Source organism: Bactrocera neohumeralis, chromosome 6, assembly GCF_024586455.1.
Source record: "Bactrocera neohumeralis isolate Rockhampton chromosome 6, APGP_CSIRO_Bneo_wtdbg2-racon-allhic-juicebox.fasta_v2, whole genome shotgun sequence".
Taxonomy (NCBI): domain Eukaryota; kingdom Metazoa; phylum Arthropoda; class Insecta; order Diptera; family Tephritidae; genus Bactrocera; species Bactrocera neohumeralis.
Window position 1 is genome coordinate 47,761,880 of NC_065923.1, and position 24,390 is coordinate 47,786,269.

The following is a 24,390-nucleotide window of genomic DNA, read 5'->3' on the forward strand; positions in this document are numbered from 1 at the left end:
TATGAAGTTGTCAACACAACTGGGCAGTTCCTGATAAAATATACGCACACAAAATGTGTAAACTGCAAAGTTTTAGAGGTATTTTATATATATTCAAACAACTCGCAAATTACACAAGCTGTTGTTATACCAAATTTGCATTGAAATACAAGTACATTAGGATGGGTCACATTATATATTTTTTAATAATTTGATTTTAATATTATTCGGATCATATTTAACTGCAGTGGTGGTCAGTTAATCTTCTACAACCCTTTTGAAATTATTGTTGTAATCGGAAGATCAATACTTCACATGATTTGGTAAGTGACAGGTGGCAGCATTATATTTTTGAAACCATAACTTTTGTTAATTTTTTTTTTAATTTCATAGGAGTTTACTCATTTTCGGACCTACAAGAGAATTTTAGAATATAGAATATATTAACACTTTTCTGTTTAGTTAGAATATTGTGAAGTTCCTTTTTCTTTATAAATTTGTTTTTAAACAATTCTGATATAATATTTGTGTTGGGATTTTGTTTAGTGCTTATAATTATTTAACATTTTTTTCATACCACCCTAATGTTTACACAACCCACTATAAAGCTTGCGTCATTAACAGACAAAGCGATTATTTTGTTGCCAGGGGACAAACCCTGCGGTTGACCGCAGGAATTTTCATAATTTACTTGACAAAATAATCGCCGTTATGTAACTACTAAACTCTTGCAGAGCGGCAAAATGGATTTTCATTGAAATTTGGCTGGAATATATTGTATCTACGCATGTGGACATTTATTTCTAGTATATACATACATATGTATGTATGTACAAGAAATATAAATATGTCCATTTTTAGTAGTGAAAGAACACATAAGCTGCTAGCAGGTCAGGAAAAACAGTTATATTTAAGTGATGAAAAAAATTCAAAATTCACAAATTAAAAAAATGCTTTTTTTCGAAAATTCTTCTTATTTTCCAAAAGTTATGTAAATTGTCTGGTTGAAAAATAATAAAATTGGTAACTAAACATATTTTCGAAAAAAAAATTATATTTTAATGGAACAAAAAAATTGTTAAAAAATAATTTGAAATAAAAAAAAAAATTTTTTGAATTAATCGGAAAAAATTAATTTTAATTAAAATTAAAAAAAAAAATTCCAGAAATTATTTTAATCAAAATTTTTATAAATTAAAAAAAAAATTATTGAAAAAAATTCCAAAAATTTAAAAGTTAAACTTATTTTATTTAAATTTTTTTTTATTTCTAATGATTTTCTTTTCGAAAATATTCCAAAAGTTATTTACGTTATTTTTCGAGTGAAAAATATTAAATAATTAAAAAAAAAATTATATTAAATAGAAATATATTTTTATACTATAATAAAAAATTAATTTAAAAAAATGTGTTGAAATTAAAAAATAAGCTTTTTGAAATTTTTAAAAGAAATTTTCAGAAAATTTTGTTAAATAAAAATATTTTTTTATACTATAATAAAAATATTATACATATATGTACATATGTACATATGCATGTACTTTGTCGTAGACAAAATAGTAAAGTTCACTTTTACAAGGAATAAATTTTTTGTGGTGAAAAAATTCAAAAATTTAATTTTTTGTTTCAAAATATTTTTTTTTTATTTCGAAATATCTTTTTTTTTTTAAAATATGTGTATAGAATATTCCAAAAGTTATGTAATTTTTCATGTTGAGATATAATAAAAATTTTTCAAAAAATTATTCTAAATAGAAATATTCTTTTTTATACCATAATAAAAATATTATATACTTCTTTAGAGAAAAAAATGAAGTTGTATTAAGCAAGGAATTATATTTTTTATGGTAAAAATAGAAAAAAATTTAAAATTTATTTATTTATTTAAATTTTATTTTTAAATTTTTTTTTAAATCGAAATATTTTTTTTTCGAAAATATGTTTAGTTATATTCTAATTTTTCGAGTTGAAAAATAGTAACAAATTGTCGAAAAATTATATTAATAGAAAATTTTTTACACTATAATAAAAATATTATATACATACATACATATGTACCTTGTTATAGAAAAATTAATAAATTTTTTCAAAAATTTTAACAATTTAATTTAAAAAAAATTCAAAAATTTAAAAAACCTAATTTTTTTATTTCAAAATATTTTTTTTTAATTTTTTTTTATTTCGAAATATTTTTTATTTCAAAATATAGTAATTATATTTCAAAATTTATGTAAAAATTATTAAAAAAAATTTATTATTTTTCTATTGAAAAAATTAAAAAATAATAATTTAAAGTAGAAATTGTTTTTTCATATGAAAAATATTATATATTTCGATATAGAAAAAAAAAATATAAATAAAAATTAGAAAATCGAAATTATTTTCAAATTTTAATCACACCTAACATAATTACATATGTATGTACATAAATATATTGCATGATGTAAAAAACTGTAATTTCTTATCGTGCGATAGTTAATCATTCAATCACATTATCAACGCAGCCATTCCATCACTCAATAACAACCATCACTTCAACAATAACAAAATGAGCTATGCACATACATATGTATGCAAGTGATTTTTTGTTGTTGTTGTGGTTACTTCCTGTGCGCGCCTTGCCACAGGCGCGATTGCATGTCAGCCGCAGCGTCAGCGGCAGCAGCGAGTGTCGGCAGCCTCATCATCATCAATCACTTATAGGTGCTGATATTTGCCAAACATGAACAGCGATAGAACAACAAACAATCACAACAACAAACTCAAAGTTATTGCAAGCAACAGCAAAAACAACAGATGTTGCATGCAACATATAACAACAAAAAAGTTAAAGAAGAGCAGCAAAATCAACAGTCGAGTGGAAAACTGCTCGCTTTCGCCATGCAACATGCCACTAATGCGCTTTTCTGCACCAACAACAGCGCGGCGCAGCGAAAAGTGGCTAGAAAAACCGAAATTGAAATGCATTTGTAAAGTAAGCAAAAGCAAAAGCACATCCTCATCACAAAAACAAAAAAGCTTCTAAATTTTTCGACATAAAAACAATTGTAGTTGTTGTTGTTGCAGGTATGTATAGTGTGGTTGCGTACCACATGCAACACTCGCACTTTTCGCTGCACTCAAATGTCAATTCGCGCATTCATTCATGCAATAAGAGCTCAGCTGACCAACGCCAGTGTTGTTGTTGATGTTGATGTGTTGCTGCCGTTACTGCCACAAGGCTTGCGCTTACATTTATATATTGGCTGTCATGTTGTTCTCTTTTAGCTGCAACAACATGAAAATATCCTTTTAGAGTCATTTGCTGCAACGGACGAACACGAAGCGCCGAAGGGGCAATTGCTGTTCGCCCTTGCCTCGCAACCGCCGCCACGTCATTTCCGGTGTGTTGCAATTTATATCAAAGGCTATTTGTTGTTGGATTTGTGTGTTTGTTTCTTCTATTTTTTGTGTTTTGCTGCCGATTTGTTGGCTCAACAGCATCAATTGACTGTTAAGCCCTTGAACTGTTAATCTGCGGATGGCTTTGTTTTGAAAATAGCAGCTAATGCCGTTATCAATAATAGCACGTTTTAGTTTTATCGATTCTTGATTCAAATCTAAGAGAACGTGGAAATGAAAAAAAAAAAATCATAAACATATAAACACTTGTGGGCAAAAAATAGTAAGACCTTTTAATTTAAATTTAGCGCGAAAATCCATTCGTCGAAATATTTTTTTTTCTAGTTTGGTATGACTGTCAGTGACATCTGTACCAAAAGTCACATTAAAATAATCGTTAGTGTTTAGTATAGGCTTGTCTTTCTGAGGTACATCAAGTGCATTCGGCGATTTTTGCGTTGAGTGAAATTATTTAACAAAGAATTTCCATTAAATTTTGTGTGCGGAATCAAATTTCTGGTGCAAAACCATTCAGAATGTTGGAAAAGATCTTTGGTGACAATTGTTTGTCGCGACCAAGTGATTGAAAGAGTTTTTGTTTGGTACACATTATTCAAAGAGGGTCGAGAAAGCGTTAACGACGAACCACGTCCAGAGCGGCCTTCAACATCAACTGATGATCAACACGTCAATAAAATAAAGGAATTGGTGCTTGAGAATCGACCGATTAACAGTCAGAGTACTTACAAGCATCGTTGGAATCTCGGAAGGACCAGTGAAAACCATTTTGAAACATCATTTGGGTCTAAGAAAAGTGAAGGCACGATTTGTTCCAAAATCACTAAATTTTTTCGAAAAACAGCGTCACGTAAACGTCTGTGAAGCAATGCTTTCCGAAACATTGACGACTACTAGGTTGTCGTGACACGAATTATTTTTGGCGATGAGTCTTGGATCTATGCTTACGACAAACGAAGCCCGGAAAAACACAAACAAAGATTATTTTGACAATTTTCCATTATCGAGCCACTATCGTGAAACATCAAAATCAAGGTGATAAAAGTTTAACAAATGGAAAATATAAAAATTATTTTAACCGACATTGATTCTCAAACACGCAAGCAGGTCAAAATACATTTGAAAGTTATTTTTTCTTCACTGAATAGGTTTTTTCTTAAGGCTGCATTATCGATTTCTTCATCGTATTTTTTTTTTGTACAAAATGTATTATTAGTACTGACAAGTCCATCAAAAGTCCCAGACTAACCAGAGTAAACACACATTTTTTTTTGGCAAAATTCCTCTTTTTCTTCAACGTAGGACCCTTCAAGGTTGAAACACTGATTATAGCCACTTTCCAACTTTTCGATACCACTTGTGTGGTACGATTTATTCTTTGTTTCAAATTAGGCCCCAGGCCCCAGTTGCAGCGATCACCTCTTCATTCGACGAACATTTTTTTCCAGCGAGCATTATTTTAAGATTTGAGAACAGGAAATAGTTTCTGGGAGCCAGATCTGAAGAATACGATCCACTCGGTTGACTGTCGATTCAACTTCCGAGGGAAATGATGTAGCCATGTTTCATCCATTGTCACATATCGACGCCAAATCTCGGACTTATTACTCTTTTTCACTGCTTCGAACCATCAACTCGTCGTTTCTTTTGATCAAAAGTGATCTCGCGTGGCGCACACTTTGCACAGAGCTTCCTCATACATCAAAAAATTCGTGTATGATATGATGTACACATTTCGTTGATATCTTTGGAGTGCTTGCTATCTCGAACAACTTCACTTTACAGCCATCCAAAATTATTTTATGGACTTTTTTGATGTTTTCGTCGATAACAACCTTTTTTGGACGTCCACTGCGTTCACCGTCTTCGGTGCTCATTTCGCATCGTTCAAACCTAGCAACACACTTTTCAACAGTTGATTTTCCTGGTGCAGAGTCCAAATAACGTTTATCGATCCAAACCTTGTCATCAACAGTAGTTTTTCCACATAAAGTCAATAATCGATATTCCTTTTGATCCATTTTTTTCACAATAACAAAAGTTGTTTCGCTCAAAATGACTCGTGGCCACGTGGCCACGCAAACCTTACCACTATACTTTCTTAAATTTTTTTTTCGGACTTTTTCGTTCGTTCGGGATTTTCTGCAATTTTGTTCTTTTTTATGTTTTTAGTAGTTATAAGTAAACTAAATTATATTATCTAATTATAATTATAGTGTTTAATTTATTACGTTTAATGATTCACTTATTTCTAAATAAAAAAAATTCTATACCGCAAAAAGTACCGCTATAAAGTGTAGTCAAATATGCACAATACTTGAAAATTTTGCGTGGTAAGGTTTGCGTGGCCACACGTGGAATTTACAAAACTAATGATCAGACAGCTGTCGAATTTATACACGCGACTTTTGCAGGTTAGGGCTAACCGAAAATGATACTGACTTAATTTTAGTAGCGCCATCTATGTGTCAGGCCAGGAATTTTCAGTTGACAACTTAAAAAAGTGGACTTTTTTTTAAAAAAAATGATTTCGATCTGTTTAAAATTTTAGTTTTGAAATTTTTATATTAAAAATCCTTTTTATCCTTTATTTACATACATTATTTTTTAGTGCAATGAAATATTTAATGTAGGAAAAAATCATTGATAATTTAATATATCTCATTGCATTTTTTTAGCTTCATCAAAATATTTTTGCACAAAACCAAATCACAAAAAAATTAAAAATTCGAATTTCGTATAATTATTTAATTTTTCACACGAAATATTGCGTGTTGCCACAAAAATATTATAATGTTTATGCATAAAGTGTGATTAAAAATATTTTACAGCCTACGGCGCATGTTCCTCCAATCATCATAATTATTATTATGCTTTCTGCAGCTTCAACAGCTACAAGCAAAGCTGCCGGCTTTCTATGAGCGCTACTAGTACTTAGTGGTTGATTTAAGCGGCGGTGGCTTCCGCGTAACGCATTCACCGGCGCCGCTGACGGAAATGCACGTTGCCACAACTAATCCAAATTCAAAGTCAAAGCTTTGAACACATAAATTTTGTTGGCAAATAATGCCATAAATATACATACATGTATACATATATGCATAATTGTTGTTGTAGTTATGTATATGCAAATTTACATGTTGTTGTAAAGACAAGTTTGCGTTTGTTTGTATGCAAAATAACTTCAGGTTATGCATGTCATGCCTGTCTCCCCGACTCATACCAGCGGCTGCCTATGTGGATTTACATGTTTATTTGGTTACTAGGGTGTGTCGAAAAGCGCTCGGTCAAGGCTAAAATGTGTGGCAATCGAAATTGCATGGCGAATGCTGAAACAATAACTAACGAATAATAGTTTGGAGAGATGAGAAAAGGCTAATAAACGCTTGGTCGTAAAATTTTGCTTCGAACCCTTCTGGTTTTGAATTTTCGTTACAATGTTTCGGTTTTAATAATATATGCTTGAAAATTTTAAACATTTCAGAAAGTTAATAAATAAAATTTTTAAATCATATATATTTTTTTTTTCGACGAAAATTCTGTTCATATCGGATTCATGTCATCTATCTATTATTATGCTGCTTTAAAAAAACATTAGATTTCAAAACTCTTAAAAAAATTTCCAAAAATATGACTGTTAAAATAATAATTTCCAATTGATTTAAGAAATAAATTTAATTAAAAAATTAAATACATTAAATAAATTTATTATTAAAAAATTAAATTTAATTAAAAAATTAAATAAATTTATTTCTTGATTTTTTTCAGCCTTTAGACTTTAAAAATATGTTTGTGACAAAATATAATTTTAAAAATTTAAAAAAATATTTTCCAAAAACTACTTTACTACTTTACTGTTAAAATAATAACTCCCAATTGTTTTAAAGAATAATTATAATAATAATAATACTTCAAAAATATATTTTTGTCAAAAAATATAAGTTTTCAAACAAATTTTTTTGGTTTCCTAAACTTTTTGTTTGAAACATTTTCTTTGAATTTTAATATTTTTTATTTTATGAAAGTTTTTTTCGAGAACGATCGGTATGCAAGTTAGTTTTATGTTTTTGAAGCTTTAATTGACATAGCGTTATCTGTCAAACCAGTTGTCAAAGTAAAGAATTTGATATAGCCATATTCGTCTGTGGGTCTTTCTAAACATACGCGTAATGGCGCTCAACTTTGCATACGTACTTTTTTCTCTAAGAAGCTGCTCATTTTCCGGATTCGCTGATATCGGACCACTGTAGCATATGGCTGCCATATAAACTGAACGTTCGAAAACAAGGTTTTGTAAAGAAAACTATATTTTTTGACAAGTTATATTAACGAAATTTGGTATAGATTGTTGTCTACAGCAATGTTACAAATTCCGAAAATATTATACAGATCGGACTACTGTATCATATAGCTGCCATATAAACTGAACGTTCGAAAACAAGTTCTTGTATGAAAAATCTTTTTATTTGAGGAGGTGGGTTCACGAAATTTCGTAAGGGTTATTGTTCAAAGCATATATGAAATATCTGAAGAAATTGTTCACATCGAATTAATATAACATATAGCTGCCATACAAACTGAAGGTTCGAAAACAAGTTTTTGTACGGAAAACTTGTTTATTTGACGAGATATCAACACGATATTAGGCATAGATTATTGTCCAAAGCAATGTTACAAATTTCGAAAAAATTGTGCAGATCGGACCACTATAGCATATAGCTGCCATACAAAGTGAACGTTCAAAATCAAGTTCTTGCATGGAAACTTTTATTTGTGCAGGTATTATAGCTATTTTGTCTGAGTAGCGTAGCAGTAGTAACACAAAAAGAAATTATATACATATGATATCGACACACCCTAATGTTGGTATTTAAATCATACTCTCATTAGTCTGACTGGTCTTTGGCTTACCCCAACAATTGCGTATGTCCATTTACCCAATAATCAAGTCATTCAAGATGCGCGATTTCTACATTTTTTAGGATTTCCTTACAATTACAACTTGTCAAACAGCCCGTTATTTAAATGTATTTCATTATTATTCAAACTTTATGAGCCATTACCAACAGCTCACTGTTGGTTTCGTCGCACTTTGGTTTTAGCGCCATAAATTATTTCATCGACGATAGCTTGTAAACCGTTTAGTATGTTTTATATTTAAAATTTTTTCACGCTGTTAAGTCTATTATTGGGCTGTCAAAGAGCAAAAAACCAAAAACCAGAAAAAAGCACAGGTGCTAGTTTGCTAAGCCTGCCGACCTTTTTCATATTTATGTATATTTAGTTTTTCGATTTTTTTTATTTTTATTTTTTTTTTGGTCCTTTGCCTTTAAAACTTGTTTTTTTGCCACAATTCCATTTGATTTGCATGACAAACCAGTCGGCATTTTTTCCTTTTCGGAATTTATGACGTTTCGGCTTAATGCGAAAGTCACTCACCTCAACCCTTTTGCTATTGTTGTTTTTGTTGGTATTATGTACAGCGCTTAAGCTGAAAACAACGACCAGCTTTGGATTCCCACAATTTTATATTTGCACATTTGCACAATGGCCATTTACTATTTTCGCTTTTTTGTTTTTGTTGCTGTTGTTATTTTTTTATTTATTTACTATTTATCATTTACCATTTGGCATTTAGCAACTTTGTCATCCGATTTATGTGACTCAATTCTCTGTCGTTTCGTGTTGCCAATTGATTTAGTGCCTTAATTTGTTGGCTAACGAGTTGAGCGTGCTCGACTGTTTGTTGTTGTTGCTTGACAAATTTACAATTGCTGATTTTTCTTGTTTATTATTTTTTGTTGGTGTATCATTTATGCGTTAACAGTTCAATCGAATTATGGGCTTTTTGTTTCCCTAATCAGCCCATTGATTTAGTTGAATTTTAATTGCCTTCGAATGAAGAGTTACTAAGTAAAAAAAAAATTATGGCTTAGCGCGCTGTGGAATTTAAATTCGTAAATAAATATTTTCAGCAACGATTTATGGCTGAAAGCTTTTAGCCATTTAGAAGTTTTTTTTGGGAACTTTGTTTCCGTAAAAAATATAAATTTCGAACTAGCTATATACATATTTTACGAAAGGTTAGGTTAGATGACTGAGCCTATAGCATTGGGGAGGGATTACACTTGGACTGTTGATTACAGTCCTTTGTGAAGGCAAACTCCAGTAGTTAGATACCAGTTATAGGTAAAAACGCGCTGAACTTGTGACAGGTCTGCTTAGGTGGGTAATTTGTATTTCCACTATTTCTCCTGGATGTCTAAGATTACTCGTTGCTAGAGATGAGGAGTCTAGACATCCTTTTATAAGTCTTGACGCATAGTCAGCGAACTCAAGGCTGAAATCGCCGACCTACTAGCGGAGTGGTTAGTCACCGGTAACTCCGAGTACTACTATTGCTATCTTTATGGCTGCTACCTCCGTTTGGAAGTCGCTGTAGTGGTTGAGGAACCTTAAACTGAAGCTGATTGAAATTTCACGAGAGTGTACTCTACCACTAACCCTGTTGCTGTTCTTGTTGTAGCGGCAGAATTCTGCCGAGTTGACAGCCTTTGGTCGGATGAATAATTCGGGTCCGTTCCGGTAGACCCGACTGTCGTAGAAACGGTCTCCACCAACGCTCTCTGGAACCTTTCAGCCATCCATAAAAAAGCTCATTGCCCTTCCTTCCAGCGAGTCTTTCCCACTGAAGCCTCGAGCCTACCTTGAAGATTTGTGGGCTGAAAAATAACAGTCAGGGCTAGATTTTGTGGTAATCCAAGAACTTGGAATGAAATTAAAGTGTGCAATAATTCCTGAGTGTCCAGGCTTGCAGTCTTCTAAGTGCCTAGAATCTTTGAGCTTGAGGGCAGATTTAGCCTATGTACACCGGTACTACATATACAGTCAGACATTCAGTGCAACAATTGGCGTGGTAGTAGTACCAATTTTTCGCTAGTACTGTATTTTCCAGCGCTTTTCACCAAACTATAAATCCGTAGAGTATTATAGACTTAATTAGGGTTTCATAAACCCAAAGAACTACCTTTGCTGAGAGTCCGCATCTTTTACCAAAGGCTTCCCTGTAGCCTTCCTTGCGCTTTCCTCAATGTTGGGTTTCCACGAGAGCTTCCTGTCGAGGACGAACGCTAAGTATTTAACTCTGTCAGCAGCCCGAAAACGAAAAATTATAATGCAATTTTAAAAAACTTGTTTTGCGTTGAGTTTGACGTGAAAGGAAAGGTCTTTCAGTTGAGCTTTAAGCTCAGTAGTAGTGCTCAACCTTATATGGGGCTGGCGATCCTTCTACGTACATATTTTAGTTTGTTGACTTTTGAACCAAATAAAGGAACTGAAGTGGGTTACACATTACTTAATGCAACTGAATCGAGTTTTAGGAGCTTTTGCAATCATTTGAATTTGAAAACTAAATTTAAGTAAATTTTCTTATGCCGAGTTCTTTGGTTTGCTGCCGCTTTGACTTTTTCTTATAAAGGAATATAAACAAACTCTTATTTATTTATATCGAGTCCACTTAGTCACTGATCTATGAAGTCAAACAAATCTACTCTCGAAGGAAAACGGTCCTCCAGTAGCCGGGGTCGTCATCAACCATTTGGAATATTACATATAGTATATGTATAGGTGCTAGTTCTGAGCCTCTCAAATACTGCTTAGTGACGGCTCTCTGACCGAAAGATCGAGCTCAATCAAGAAATTCAAAATTTAATTTGATTCATCTTATTGAACTTTTGGGCGATGTTTAACGGCCCATCTCCCTTCGTGTTCCTTACAATTACCGCAAATAATTTGGCAATTCATTCAATGAGCCTCTGCGTATGATCGTACTTATAAATTCACTCGAAATAACTTCGAAAAGCCATATGCTTGTTAAATAGATTGGTATTTCATTATTTTCATCTCCACTCTATATACCCTCCACACCGCCCCTTCACTCGTGGTCAATTTAGACTCCGAAAAGTTGGCGCATTGCCAAAAAGGCAAATGAATTTGTCAAATATTAAAATGCTTTTCTAGCAATCAAATCAAAATTAGAGGGCGGAGTGTGAGGAGGTGCTAAAAAGTGCAACAACAACTGCAAACATTTGCATTTGCATATTTCAGCTATTTGTCAGCATCAATAAAATGTCTAAATAAATGCACTTTTTCACGTCACTTTTGTGCTAACTACACGAAACAACAATAACAACAAACACAATTAAGCAGTAAAATGACAATGAACCCAACTCGCCGTTCGCATTCGCCATTCGCCACTCGCTGATGTTTGCGCAAATAAAGTGCAAAAGCACAAAAGTAAATAGGAAATAAAAATTAAATTGCTTTGTGCATAAACAGCAACAAATAAACAAGCAAACAACAACAAAAAAACGTACAAATTAACTATTAAACAGCCAGCCAGTCGGACAGTCAAACAGTTAGACCTATGGATTTGTGTGGACTGGCGACTGACGCAAATAATTTTTGTACAACGAAAATCTTTAAATTTTTCTTTTTTAATGCAATTTGTTTATTGTTATTGTTATTATTGCTTTTATTTTATTTATTATTATTTTTTTTATTATTTATTATATTTTATTGTAATTTTTAATTTTTTTTTTGTTTTTTGTTCAATATACAAACGTTTCCTTGTCACCATTCGGCGTGTGGGCTAGTGTATGAGCGGCCTATTCATAATGATGGCGAGTTGTGGTGTGTACACGTCGCTCTGTGGGGAATTATTTTATTATTTTACAACTGATTATCACCACTCAACGGCAAAGCTAAAAGCGTGTGTGCGCTTATTCGCTTGTTTAGTGGTTTTGAAGTGCAATGCGAGCCCGTTAATTGCATTGCCAACTAATGGCATTCCAATTGCACAGAGGTAAATGAGGTAAACGTGTGGTCGTAAGCGTGTGCAGCATATGTACATACATGTTTCGACATGCATATGTAAATAAGCGTGTGTTTACATTTAGGCTTGCAGGCCAGTGAGATGGGTAAACATACGCGAATTTAGATTTAATGCATTTATAATTTAAAAAATATTTATAAATAAAAAAAATATTTATAAATTAGCAAAATAATTAAAGGCAATTATTTTAAATTTATTGCAAGAAATTAAAATAAATATAACTTGAAAAATTATTGAATTGAAAATCAAAAAAAAATGCATATTTTGTGAGGTTTTTATTGAAGAGCAAAAATTTCACCAATAATAAAAATAATTTAAATAATAATAAAGGTGTAATAAAATGCTTTAATATTCAGCGATTCAGTTTTAAAAAATTTTATTTTAATTTTTTTTTTTATTTTTTGAAAAATAGTTTTAATTAAATTATTCTCTTGTTCCTGTAGCATTTCTAAAAAAAAAGTTGTCTGGCGGTGAGCAAGACTTTTCTTAAGCTTAAAATTAGCTCAAATCCAAAAATTAACAAATTATTTTATAAGAATATGTAGATGAACACAGCTAATGATAGCAGGGCTAGTAAAATTGTTGATTTTTGATAAAACGACGGCTTTCCAAAAAAGTTGTTTTAGATGAAAAAATGTACTATTTTAAAAAATTTTATTCCTTCGATCATAATCTGAAAAATATATCTATGAAGAAACGACTGGCGCGCTGTTGTTAACTCGGCTATAATCGCGTAAGCGGTGTCTACGCCAATTAAGAAAAGAAGAAGAAGTATTCCTTCGATCATAATCTGAAAAATATATCTATGAAGGTCGTATGAAAATTTCAATTAGATTGGCTCAGCTATTTCGAAGATTTTTTCTCGCCGGCTCTGAAACCGGCATTTCAAGAAAAACATGTTCTGAATTTTGGGAACTGATTCCGGTAGTTATAACTTTTTTTTACAAATCCGCTCATATCTCCCAAAAATTTCGCGAATATTTTCAAAAAAATTAATATTCGTTATATAAGAAAAAAAAGTTGATTTTTTTATTTCACAACTGAATAAAACTTTCAACATATATTTCAAATGATTGGCAACAATTCTAATTTCGCACTATCATTCGGTCGTATAAAATGCTGGAAGAAGGTATGAGCAGATATCACTAATTTTTAATATGTCATCGGTATATGTCTAATGGACCCAACCGGCAGATACATATTCACATTTTCGGTTTGTGTGGATTGTATGTATATAGAAACGAGCCATTTTGGTTCAACTACACTATTGTTGTTAATCATCTAACTTTGATATTTATTCTTGATATCGGCCTGCAATTCCAAAGGCAAGTAAGTCAGAGTGGTGGGACGAGAGAAGATGTATTCAGAATGCTCTCAATCATATTTACTACAAATCGATTGCATGATTTTGGGGGCATAGTGCAGAATGTATATATATAGATAAAAAGAACGCTTATTCACGACTACAACAATAGCACTATATCAAAACGTTATTATATATTATTTGACAAATTATTATGTTTTGTTTTTCGAAGCTTCGACTTTGTTTCCTTCTCGAAAATTTTATGCAACTCAGCTAAGGTACTGGGTCTCTTCTTTACTACCTTGGTCTTCATAATATACCAAAGAATCTCAATGGAGCTTAAATCTGGGCTATTCTATTTTGCGAGAGCAAGTTTTTTTTACCTAGAAAAAATAACAAAATGTACAAATAATATTGTTAAGGAAATAATTTGTGTAAACTACAGGCATGAAAAAAATTGATACCATTTAGACACGATGACATGGCGCAGAATCATCCTGGAATATGAGATCGTTTGCTTGCGAAAAGTGCTCTTCAATTGAAGATGTTAAATATTCCTCCAGTATTTGCTGGTACTTAATTGCGTTTACTGTTCCATCTATTAGAGCCAGTCTTCCATGTTCGTGTTGAGAAGGAGCATCCCCAAACAATTCGGCTGCCCTCAGTTTTTCTACTTAAGTACGACATCCTGTCGCTACATAACATAACTTTGATTATTCAGAGAAGATTACTTTCTGCCAATCGACTTCAGTCCAGCTTTGGTGCTTTATAGCCCACCGGAGGCGTTATCAACACATTTTCTTAGTCAAAAGAAGCTTTTTTGCGGGTCGTCGAGCGTTCAAACTGTTTCGTATAGTTCTAGCAGTGATTTCGGTTCCAAGGTCTTCTATGATCTACATCCTGATGTCCTCAGCGGTTGTGAATCGATACTTTAAACTAATACGTTCTATTTGTCGTCACTCCCTCGAAGATATTTTCAAGTATTTTCTAAGACTTTATACTTTTCAATATAACTTTTCTTCAGGCAAAATACACCTGTACATATAGAAAAATATTAAATATAAACACATATGTACATACGCGTTAATGTTTAAATGTAGCGGTAACCAAATTATATACATATGTATATATGTATGTACACTACCTCGCTTCTGCATTCATTGTGGCTTTGAGCGCTCCACAAACTACACACGTGCATGGGCGTTAATCAAACACTGTTGCAGTCACAAACCAGTGACAAGTTTGTGGTTGTTTCGGTTTATTGGCTGCATATTAATTAAAATGTCTTATTGCTGTTAGAGATTGAATAATATACGCAAATATTCAAATAACTAACATAAGAACAAAAATCTGTAATATATACATACATATATGTATTTATGTATATATAGCACGAAAAAAATATTTATTTTGACACACATATCTATTTTTAATCATTCTATTTTCTGCCACTTTCACTTTTACTAATTTTTCTTCAACCTCTTTCTCTTTGCAGGTAAGCTGAAACACTTTCAAGCAAACACTGATTTGCTAAGCAAAAAAGCGAAAGCTGAGCACAACAAAAGGAAAAAAACAACCGTAATTGGAGATGCGGGGCATCGATCCCCGTACCTCTCACATGCTAAGCGAGCGCTCTACCATCTGAGCTACATCCCCGTGTGTTAATTTGACCGCGCTATCGCCCACAGCTGGTCAACGCGAAACTATTATCGCCGTGTTTCTTTTAATCACAAGCCAGCGGCAAGCAACAACAACCAAAGCGAATGTGCAGTGCTTGAACGCCCACAAAAAACACACAAAACACAAAAACAAACTATAGCTTTTCGCCGCCGTCTCTACGCCCGTAGCTGCCAGCGTTGCTACGTCAAAGCAGCAAAACTAGAGCGCTGAGCTTTTCGGCGGGTCTTGCAGCTTTCGTGCGTTTATTTTTAGCGTCATTACCTGTCGTGCATTATTACTTTTTTGCATGCCCGTGGCGTGGTTGTTATGCTTACGCATATTTAGATTACTTTGCCGAAGGGTGCTTCGGTGCGTATACGTAACCTTTGTTACTAACTATTCAGCGTAATCCACACGCTTATAAGTGTGCTACAAATAGATTTGGCACATTGACTTAATAGGCTGAGGTAGTTTGAGTAGGAAACGAATTTCTTTTGTAATTTAATAACGGTTGTATTTTGCGAATCAGCGTTTTAGTATTTAAATATTTTATGAGTAATAGGAATTGAATTATTAGAGAGCCATAAGGATTTGCTGCGCTGAAATTATTTTGACGTTAACGGTTTTTTACAAAAAAAAAAATATTTTCCCAGAAATTCGTACTGTTGTAATTTAACAGTTATATTCTTTTTAAAGCTATGCGCTGAAAAACCCTCAGCCATGAATACTAATGCATGACATGAAGCTTAAAATTTTATAATATTTATATTATATTATTTATCATGGTACGATGAAGAGAAGAGAAAGGGGAGGCTGGTTGTAATAACGGTCAAAACGATTTAACTCACTGTTCGGCAAAGCTACGGGTCTTAAAGTATAAACGTTGGTCAACTTTGTATTTACAAATTTTTCACACAAACTCAAAATGTATGCGAAGAATTCAATTATCTAAGTTTTAGGTTTAATTTCTATTTTAATTTTTTTAAGTTCTTTCACTTTGAATTATTTTTTGAGTTTGGGTTTTGTATTTCGAGTTTCCGGTCTCTTGCATAAAATATAACTCGAGCAAAATTATTTGGAACCAATTTAGCTTTTGATATCTCGAGTCATAAAAATGCTTATGAAAGTGTAGTAAAATTATCAAGTATTTTAGGTTAGCTTAATCTTGTAGGCCAATAAGCCACGCATACCAGTTTAGTCCTTTGTGATACCAGATGTAGTTCAGCCCATGAGGAGTAGTCATCCGTTATGATGCCTGCCCTTGATGCTAATTTGTACAGACGCTGGTCCTCACTATCGATACCTCTTTCAGCCTATCATACCATGTGGACCCCAGATGCTTACAGTGTAGTCTTGCCAATGCGGGACCAGTGCACAAGAGATGCTCCATTTTTTGCCTGGTACCCTACTTTAGACATTTCCTGCAGTCTTCTCGATCTGTCAACTCCGTTCTGCAGGCATTTGTCGCCACCAGACACCAGACTAGTTAGTATTCCGATCATGTTCCTACAGTCTCTTCTAACGAGTGCCAATAGAAATTTGATGTATAGTACTTCCGATCTTCCATTTTGAACAGGACTTTTGCAGTTTTGCACTTCGGTAGCTCGTCCCATCAAGTTTTAGCTTGTTTTTGAATGTTGATCACGTCTTAGGTTGTTAGTCGTACCCCATTCTTGGCAATCTCATTTAGTATTTCATTGTCGTCGATGCCTTTGTGGCCTGGCACCCAGTAGAAGTGAAGTTGCTTGCTTCTGCCAACACTTTCCACTGCTGCCCTGCTTTCCAAGACACTTCTGGCCGATATGCGATACGAGGTTTATCAAGTACTTTACGTCTTGATATATTTTTGCCAAAGACAATAAATAATATAAAATATACAAAAATAAAAACAGCCTAATATTAAAAGGTCTAAATACATATACGATCTCAGAGAAACCTGGAAAGTGCTTGTTGGTAAGAGCTACCAGCCTTTCTATAATTTTCAATTATGTATCAAACTGATTTTTATAATATTTCGGTAAAACATCTGGAATTCTCAACAGGTTTAACCGACTGGAACCATAAAACTTCCAAGAATTAGCGCACAAATTACTTAATTAAACTGGCAATCAACTCAATTAAGGCCGCGTTTTGTACACTAATTCGTAATTAAGTATAAAAAATGAATATAAAATTATTATATAAATGAAAATAAAGTTATCAAAGGAGCTTGAGACTCGCGACCAACCTGTAAATTCAATTGCCATAGCGACTCCATATGCTTTATTGAGTTTTAAAGTTCAAAGTTCAGCGACGCTGCAACTCAATTTACATCAACTCTGACACCGAAGTAAGCAAGCACGAGCGACAGCGAGGTGAGAGGGCAGCGAACATCAATAAATTACATGTCTTCCTGCCTTCCATTTGCAACGCTATTTTACCCATATACATACATACATATGTATGTGTGTGTATGCATGTGTGCAACAAGTAAGTGATTGGTCACTTACGAAGCATGTGGCAGCATTGCATAGCTGACGGGCAGTCAATCCGGCCAGCAGACAGCAATTTTTTCATAATAATAATAATTTGAAGTGTTTTGTCTGCGATAATTTTAACCGCTTTTTTCTTGTTGTTGCTTTTGTTCAAAATAAACACTATCACTTTTCAATAAACCGCACGGATGTTGGCCACATAATGTCAACAACACGACAAAACAAAAACAATGAAAATGTGATCAGCCAAAGCGCTGTGGCAACTGCCGCCAGCTTAAGCTGCGAGACAGGCAGTCAGAATACAAAAGTTAACCCAGTTCGAGACACGAACAGCGACAATGGCAACGACAACAGCTGCAACCGAGTAATAGCTGAACTTTAAGCCGTCAATGTGGCAAAGAGAAAGGGAAGTGACTGAGGAAGAAAAACAAAAATGGAAAAGAACAAAAAAGAGAAAAATATTAATAAAAATTGCGAGCATTAAAGTGGCAGCAACTTTTCAAAGAATCTTTAAGAGGCAGCGTTGTTGGTCGCGCACAAGAAAGGGTGACCCAAAAAACTTCCAAGGCAGGAAACAAATTAGAGCCAGCAACACTATTGCCCCGCTTTAAAGCTGCAGCAGCAGCAAACACAACAACGCGGCGCGAGCAGTGCCTTACACAAGCTGCACAATCATGTCACCGTTACCCGAATGCAGCCTTCCTCTCTTGCACTCTCTACCGCACCTTCGCTCTTTCCACTTTACATGATTGAGTAACTGCATGACGGCCGAACATTACCGACTTAGTTGCTAGTCTGACGTTCTCTTTCACTTCCCGCACACACACACCACCGTACATGCAAACTTAAGTATATACACACATATATACATATGTGCATACATACACATATATGAGATTGCAAGTGCAATAAATTATTGAATCAACATATGTGCAGCATATGAGGTCATCGATATTGCGGACATCCAGCAGCTGTTGCTCTTGGTTGGCCAACAAATGTGCCCACGTTGTTACTACATACTATGTGCCTTTTTGAGCCAGTAAAGTGGGAGTTAAAAAAGCAGCATCTTGCTGTTGTTGTGTTATGTAATTAAGGCAGCTGTAACTTCGTTTACACTGCACTTACACAGCAGCTCAATAGCTTCCTTGAAGGAATGCAATAAACCTTCGCTTTTTGTCTATAAGTAGGTTTTTTATGCAGTAGGTTGATTTAAACTTCTATTAATGCAGGAACTGTACATAAACAAACTAGTCCAATAAAAACTAGTTTGCAACTAGTTGAATGAATGCCATAAACCTTCGCTTTCTGTCTATAATTATGTTTTTTGTACAATAGGTTGATGTAAACTTCTATCATTTCAGAAACTACACCTAAAGCAACTAGTCCAATAAAAACTAGTTCGCACCTAGTTCATCGAAAAATTTTTAAATTTTCACGTTTCATAACAACCTGGCTTTAATGAATTTTTTTTTTAAATAACTAGTTATGTTTTTCATAAAATTCCGAGTTCTTAAAAAAATTGCAAATTTTATTTTCCGAAAATAATAACTTTTCTAGATTTCATTAGGGCTTTTTGGTCTAGAGCTCTTAAAAAAGAACGTATAAGCCCTAAAGTTTTTGTTAAAATTTTGGGCTTGGGGATTATGTCATCCAATCCTGTGAAAAAAAAAATATGGTTCTGGTTTCTGTGAAGGGTGTAAGCGCGTTTAAGACATTAAGTGCAAATAGTTTCGCACTTTGGGAAAAATGGGTATGTTGAAGCATTGCAGCACGGAAGAGTCTGGAAATAGGGAAAAGAAACTTAGAAGTGAAGCTCAAGCTCCAAATTCATGCAGCAAGCCCTATATTTTTAGTACGCTAAAGTGTAAAGGTAAACAAAAATTTATATTTTTTTAATCCGCACTAATCTTGCCCCTTAAACTCACCTCTCAGAAGATTTGCTTTAATTCACAGCACTTTAAATGTTATATGTATATTTAGTAAGTAACTAGCTTGATATCATCGGCATATTTCTACAATAATATTAAAAAAAATTATTAGTAAAATTTACTTTCGATGAAGCAATGCATTTTCACTGATTTCTATGCTTAAAACCACCACTGACCAGTCTCTAACTAGTTTATATAAGACTAGTTACAGACTACTCCAATTAAAACTAGTACACTAGTTTGTTGGAGACATTGCTGGAGTTTTCGTTTTAAAATCGGTACAACTTTTTTTAACATTCCAAAAATTTTCTTCTAGTTACATATTAGTCCAATAAAAATTAGTCCACGACTATTTCGTTGGAGATATTGCGGGTTTTTGTTTTAAAAACAGCACAGCTTTTTTATAAAAATTCCAAAAAAATTTTTTGCAATGTCCAAAAGTCATATTTACTTGCTTCCTATGTACCCACTAATTTCATAATACAACCCCAATACCAACGCGACCTAGATTTCCATACAAACAATCATTGCCTAGCATTTTTTACTAACCAACTTCCGAAATTCCAAACTGCCTTATCATAACATCAACGATAAAATCGACAACTGGCTATATTAATTGGAGGGTAAGAAATCAGACACACAAACTCACACAGCGAGAGCGAGTAGCACAACGACAAACACAAGTCGGCACAACAGTGAACATAATTCTATGCCACTTTACAGCTGACATCAGCAGTTTCTCCGTCGCCACCGTTGGCAACAGTTGTTGACCCAATTTGCTTTTGGTGTTGTTGTTGTTGTTACTGTTGCTATCGCTGTTCACAAGCTAACGCGAATTTATTTTAAAATATACGAGCATATTATATACGGCTGCCTGCCTGCCTGCTTGCCTGTACCTACATCAACGATTTGATGATGATGACAAAATATTGCCGGCAATCAAGTCCACACACATACACACATGCTGGTGATTTAAATATACAATGTATCTAGTATCTGCCGGGCTACGTAATATATATTCCAATATATATAGAGGCAGAATGAAGTCATGTGCATATCATTATGAGCGGCACACAAGCAACACTGGCTTCACACATAATTGGGTAGATAATATTTATGTGCATATGTGTTGGCGGTCTGGCTTATGTGAACATGCCACTGGATTATAATAATCGCCGGCATGATGACAATGCTTTTATGAAGTAATTTTAAGTGGAAGCGCCGAAACAAACGCTGACTAGAGCAAATAGGTGGCAACTTAAGACTCTTCATGAGTTTACCTATTGTTTTTATTATTATAATGTTTGCTAACGCCTGCATATACGGACATAAGTACATATATACAGACATTCACTTATACTCATTGTTCTGGTATGCATGTATTCGCCTGCGCTCTTGAGCTGCAGATAAATGACAAAGCGCTCTATAATTAGCAGCGTAAGCACTGTAATGAACTGTCATGAATACCTGTGTTTGTCTGTAACACACATGCACACATACATATATATAATCTAAGCATTCATGTATAATGTGAAATGTCAGCTGTTGCCGTAGACAGCTGTTCGTGATGGTGACGAAGGCGTGCCGACAATTTGCATTTAACAATGAGTTATCGGCAATGTAAAGTATGCTGCCCAGTATGCCATAGTAAATAATTGATAAGTAAGGGTATAACAGTAAATTGTGTAATTATTGGAAAAATTAGAAAACTACCCGACTTTAATAAATAGAAATTTGGGCGTTAGAGGGTTGATTTTCAAACAAATAGCAAGCGGCTTGAAATTTTATCGGAATAGATCAAAGAGAGTAATTCGGGTGGTTATATTAAATGACGAGTGTAAGTTACCATAATTAACGAAATATGCTTAACGTGAGGAGAACGTTACAGAACTGTAACAGAAAATGATTGGAAACAAGTTAGCTAATATTAATATTATTTATCGTTTAGAAAATATAAAAAAAAAAATTAAAATAAAATGAAAAAGTACATATAAGTTCTCAAAAAAGTCTTGCGTATTTTCGCTAGTTGGCGCTGAAAGCGCGTAGTTCTAGTTTTATTCGTCGCATCGGGTCATGCTATACCTTTTTGGAAAGCTCATTTCACGCGCTAACACGTGTTTGATTGATTGTCGTTTTTTAAGTCGTTCGTGAGTTATAGCGTCGCAAACATGGAGCAAAATAAAGAGAAAATACGGCATATTTTACAGTACTACTACGATAAAGGCAAAAATGCATCTCAAGCCGCCAATAAAATTTGTGCAGTTTATGGACCCGATACAGTTTCCATTTCCACCGCACAACGATGGTTTCAACGTTTTCGTTCTGGTGTAGAGGTGGTCGAAGATGCGCCACGCTCCGGAAGGCCTGTCGTCGAAAATTGCGATAAAATCGCTGAATTGGTCGAAAGAGACCGGCATAGTAGCAGCCGTAGCATCGGTCAAGAGCTGGGCATGAGTCATCAAAAATTCATTTCAATTTCAAAAAAAAAATTCAATAAAAATACCGCAAGACTTTTTTGACAACCCATTATATAAGTTGACTTTAAAACAAGTAAGGAATAGTTAGGTTCGAGTGCAACCTAATATTTTATACTCTTGCAACTTGCAGAAATCGCAGCCAGATAAATACTTTAAGGTGGAAAACGTCAACCAGAGGATCGAAATCCAAGCAAGCTTATACATATATACATCTTCTTCTTTATAGAAAAACGAAAATCATTATATGTATATAGTATATAGAAGGACTTGAGGTGGTATCTTCCCGATTTTAACCATTTTTCCCAATACCACATGCTATTAACATGCCACATACTAAAAAACCAATCATAAAGAGTAAAGCCAACCGGATGTTTGAAAATCCTGATGTTAGCTATATAAGGCCTAGGCTCAAATTTATCTATTTTAGGCACAAAGAAAATCCTGTTATTAGTTATATAAGGCCTAGGCAAAGTTCTCGCTCAAATTTATCTATTTTAGGCACAAAGATACACTGTTTTGAGCCACACATGCTCTCTCATTTGCAATGAGATAACTCACATATTGGTCGATATATGCGGTACAAAGTCACCCTTAAGTTCGAAAATCTTTACATTAGGTATATGGGAGCTAAGGGAAGAATTGAACCGATTCAACCCATTGTTGACATACATACATACCATTTTCAGAGAAGGTTTATTCCTGAATTTCAATTATATAACTCACACATTGACCGACATTTTCGATCAAAAGTCGAACCAAAGGTACTGAGGTTCACATACTCGGTACCTAGGTGCTTGAATAGTTTTTGTTCGTGCAAAGTTTCCCGTTATCTTAATTGCTTTTTGATTTTTACACTCAAAAGGAAATAATCAAAGAAAATTTAAAATTTTGTTATATAGTTAGTGGTTGTGCCTATAGTCCGAATTCTCCTATTTTCGCACTGTAACATAAAAATGTAAGAATGTCTCTTACCAAATTTGAAATCCCTGCTCTACGGCTCGGAGAGGTTCATTCCGATCCTGACGGAGCTTTTGATATTGCTAGACGTCAGCTTGCGCAGCCGTATCAGTTTTGCGGGGATACCAAATTCATACAACGCGAATAAAGGCAGCTCCTTTTCCTGCTGTCAAAAGCAGCTTTGAAATCGACGAAGAGGTGGTGTGTCGATCTTCCTTTTACGGCTCTTTTTTAAGATTTGGTGCATTATGAAAATTTGGGCGATAGTAGAGTTTCCAGGTCTAAAGCTACATTGATATGTGCATTCTTTCACACACTATGCTCGATAAGACCTTATATGCGATATTAACGAGGCTTCTCCCATGGTAGGTTAGATTAGATGGCTGATCACAGATCACAATATGTAGACCTTTGTGAGGCCATAAAAAGAAGAAATCCTTTGTTCGAACTTATAAATTAGCAAAACGCTAGTAGCCAATACAAATTTGCACAGGCAGTTTAATGTCCATTAACGGCAGCACGCTCCCAAACGCGGGACAGTCAAGAATGAAGTGTTGACTTGTTTCCATCTCATATGCAATACATCTTCTTCGAATAGCTCAGCCGATAATCAATCGCTCCCCGCCGTTTTGTTGTTCTTCAGATGGCTAATTGATATTCGAATTTCTTTATGGTCACTTCTTTAAATCAGCCTACTATTGACAATATTAACAGGCAAAGAGTATTTTGTGATTTTAAATGTGAGATATAATTCTGAAAATTGAGTTAATCAATTACTTCGTTGAATATAAATAAGCACATGCAACACTGCAACCCAATACGTTAAAGTTTGGGTTTATGGAATTATCGACGACTTTCCTTCCAACCTACCATAACAATAATAAATAATACATTTATAATTCGACACGTGAACATACCAAATGGGGTTACCTATTTCGAATGCATACATATGTAGCTATATATAATGTTACACATTTCACCCACAATTTCCGTGTTTGCCCATTGAATCGATATTATAAATACAACTAATTGCATTACCGCACTGCCATTACACTTTTAATTACCAGCACGCAGGCAGCGCACCGTTAGCGGCTAATAAATATAGAATGTGGCAATCATAAATTATAACCAAGTGCCACAACATACATACATATATACATAGGTAGGTCAACGTACAACAACAACAATATTTAGTTAGGAATTTAGCGACGCACTTTTACTCCAAACAATTCATTAATTCGCTCCAATGCTTTTCCTTTTATTTTCCGCCTGCGAAAGTGAACACTTTTTCTTCTAAAAATAAATTACATGTAATTAGAAC

The 24,390-nt window shown here is 34.0% G+C and overlaps 1 protein-coding gene and 1 non-coding gene across 4 annotated transcripts in view; one reads left to right on the forward strand and one right to left on the reverse strand.

The window, feature by feature from the left end:
• Positions 1-24,390, forward strand: part of LOC126762572 (serine/threonine-protein kinase NLK2) — a 293,423-nt gene that overhangs the window by 161,198 nt on the left and 107,835 nt on the right. The window lies entirely within an intron of this gene.
• On the reverse strand, positions 15,158-15,230 carry Trnaa-agc (transfer RNA alanine (anticodon AGC)). The gene has a single exon. It is a non-coding gene; the product is annotated as a tRNA-Ala (tRNA).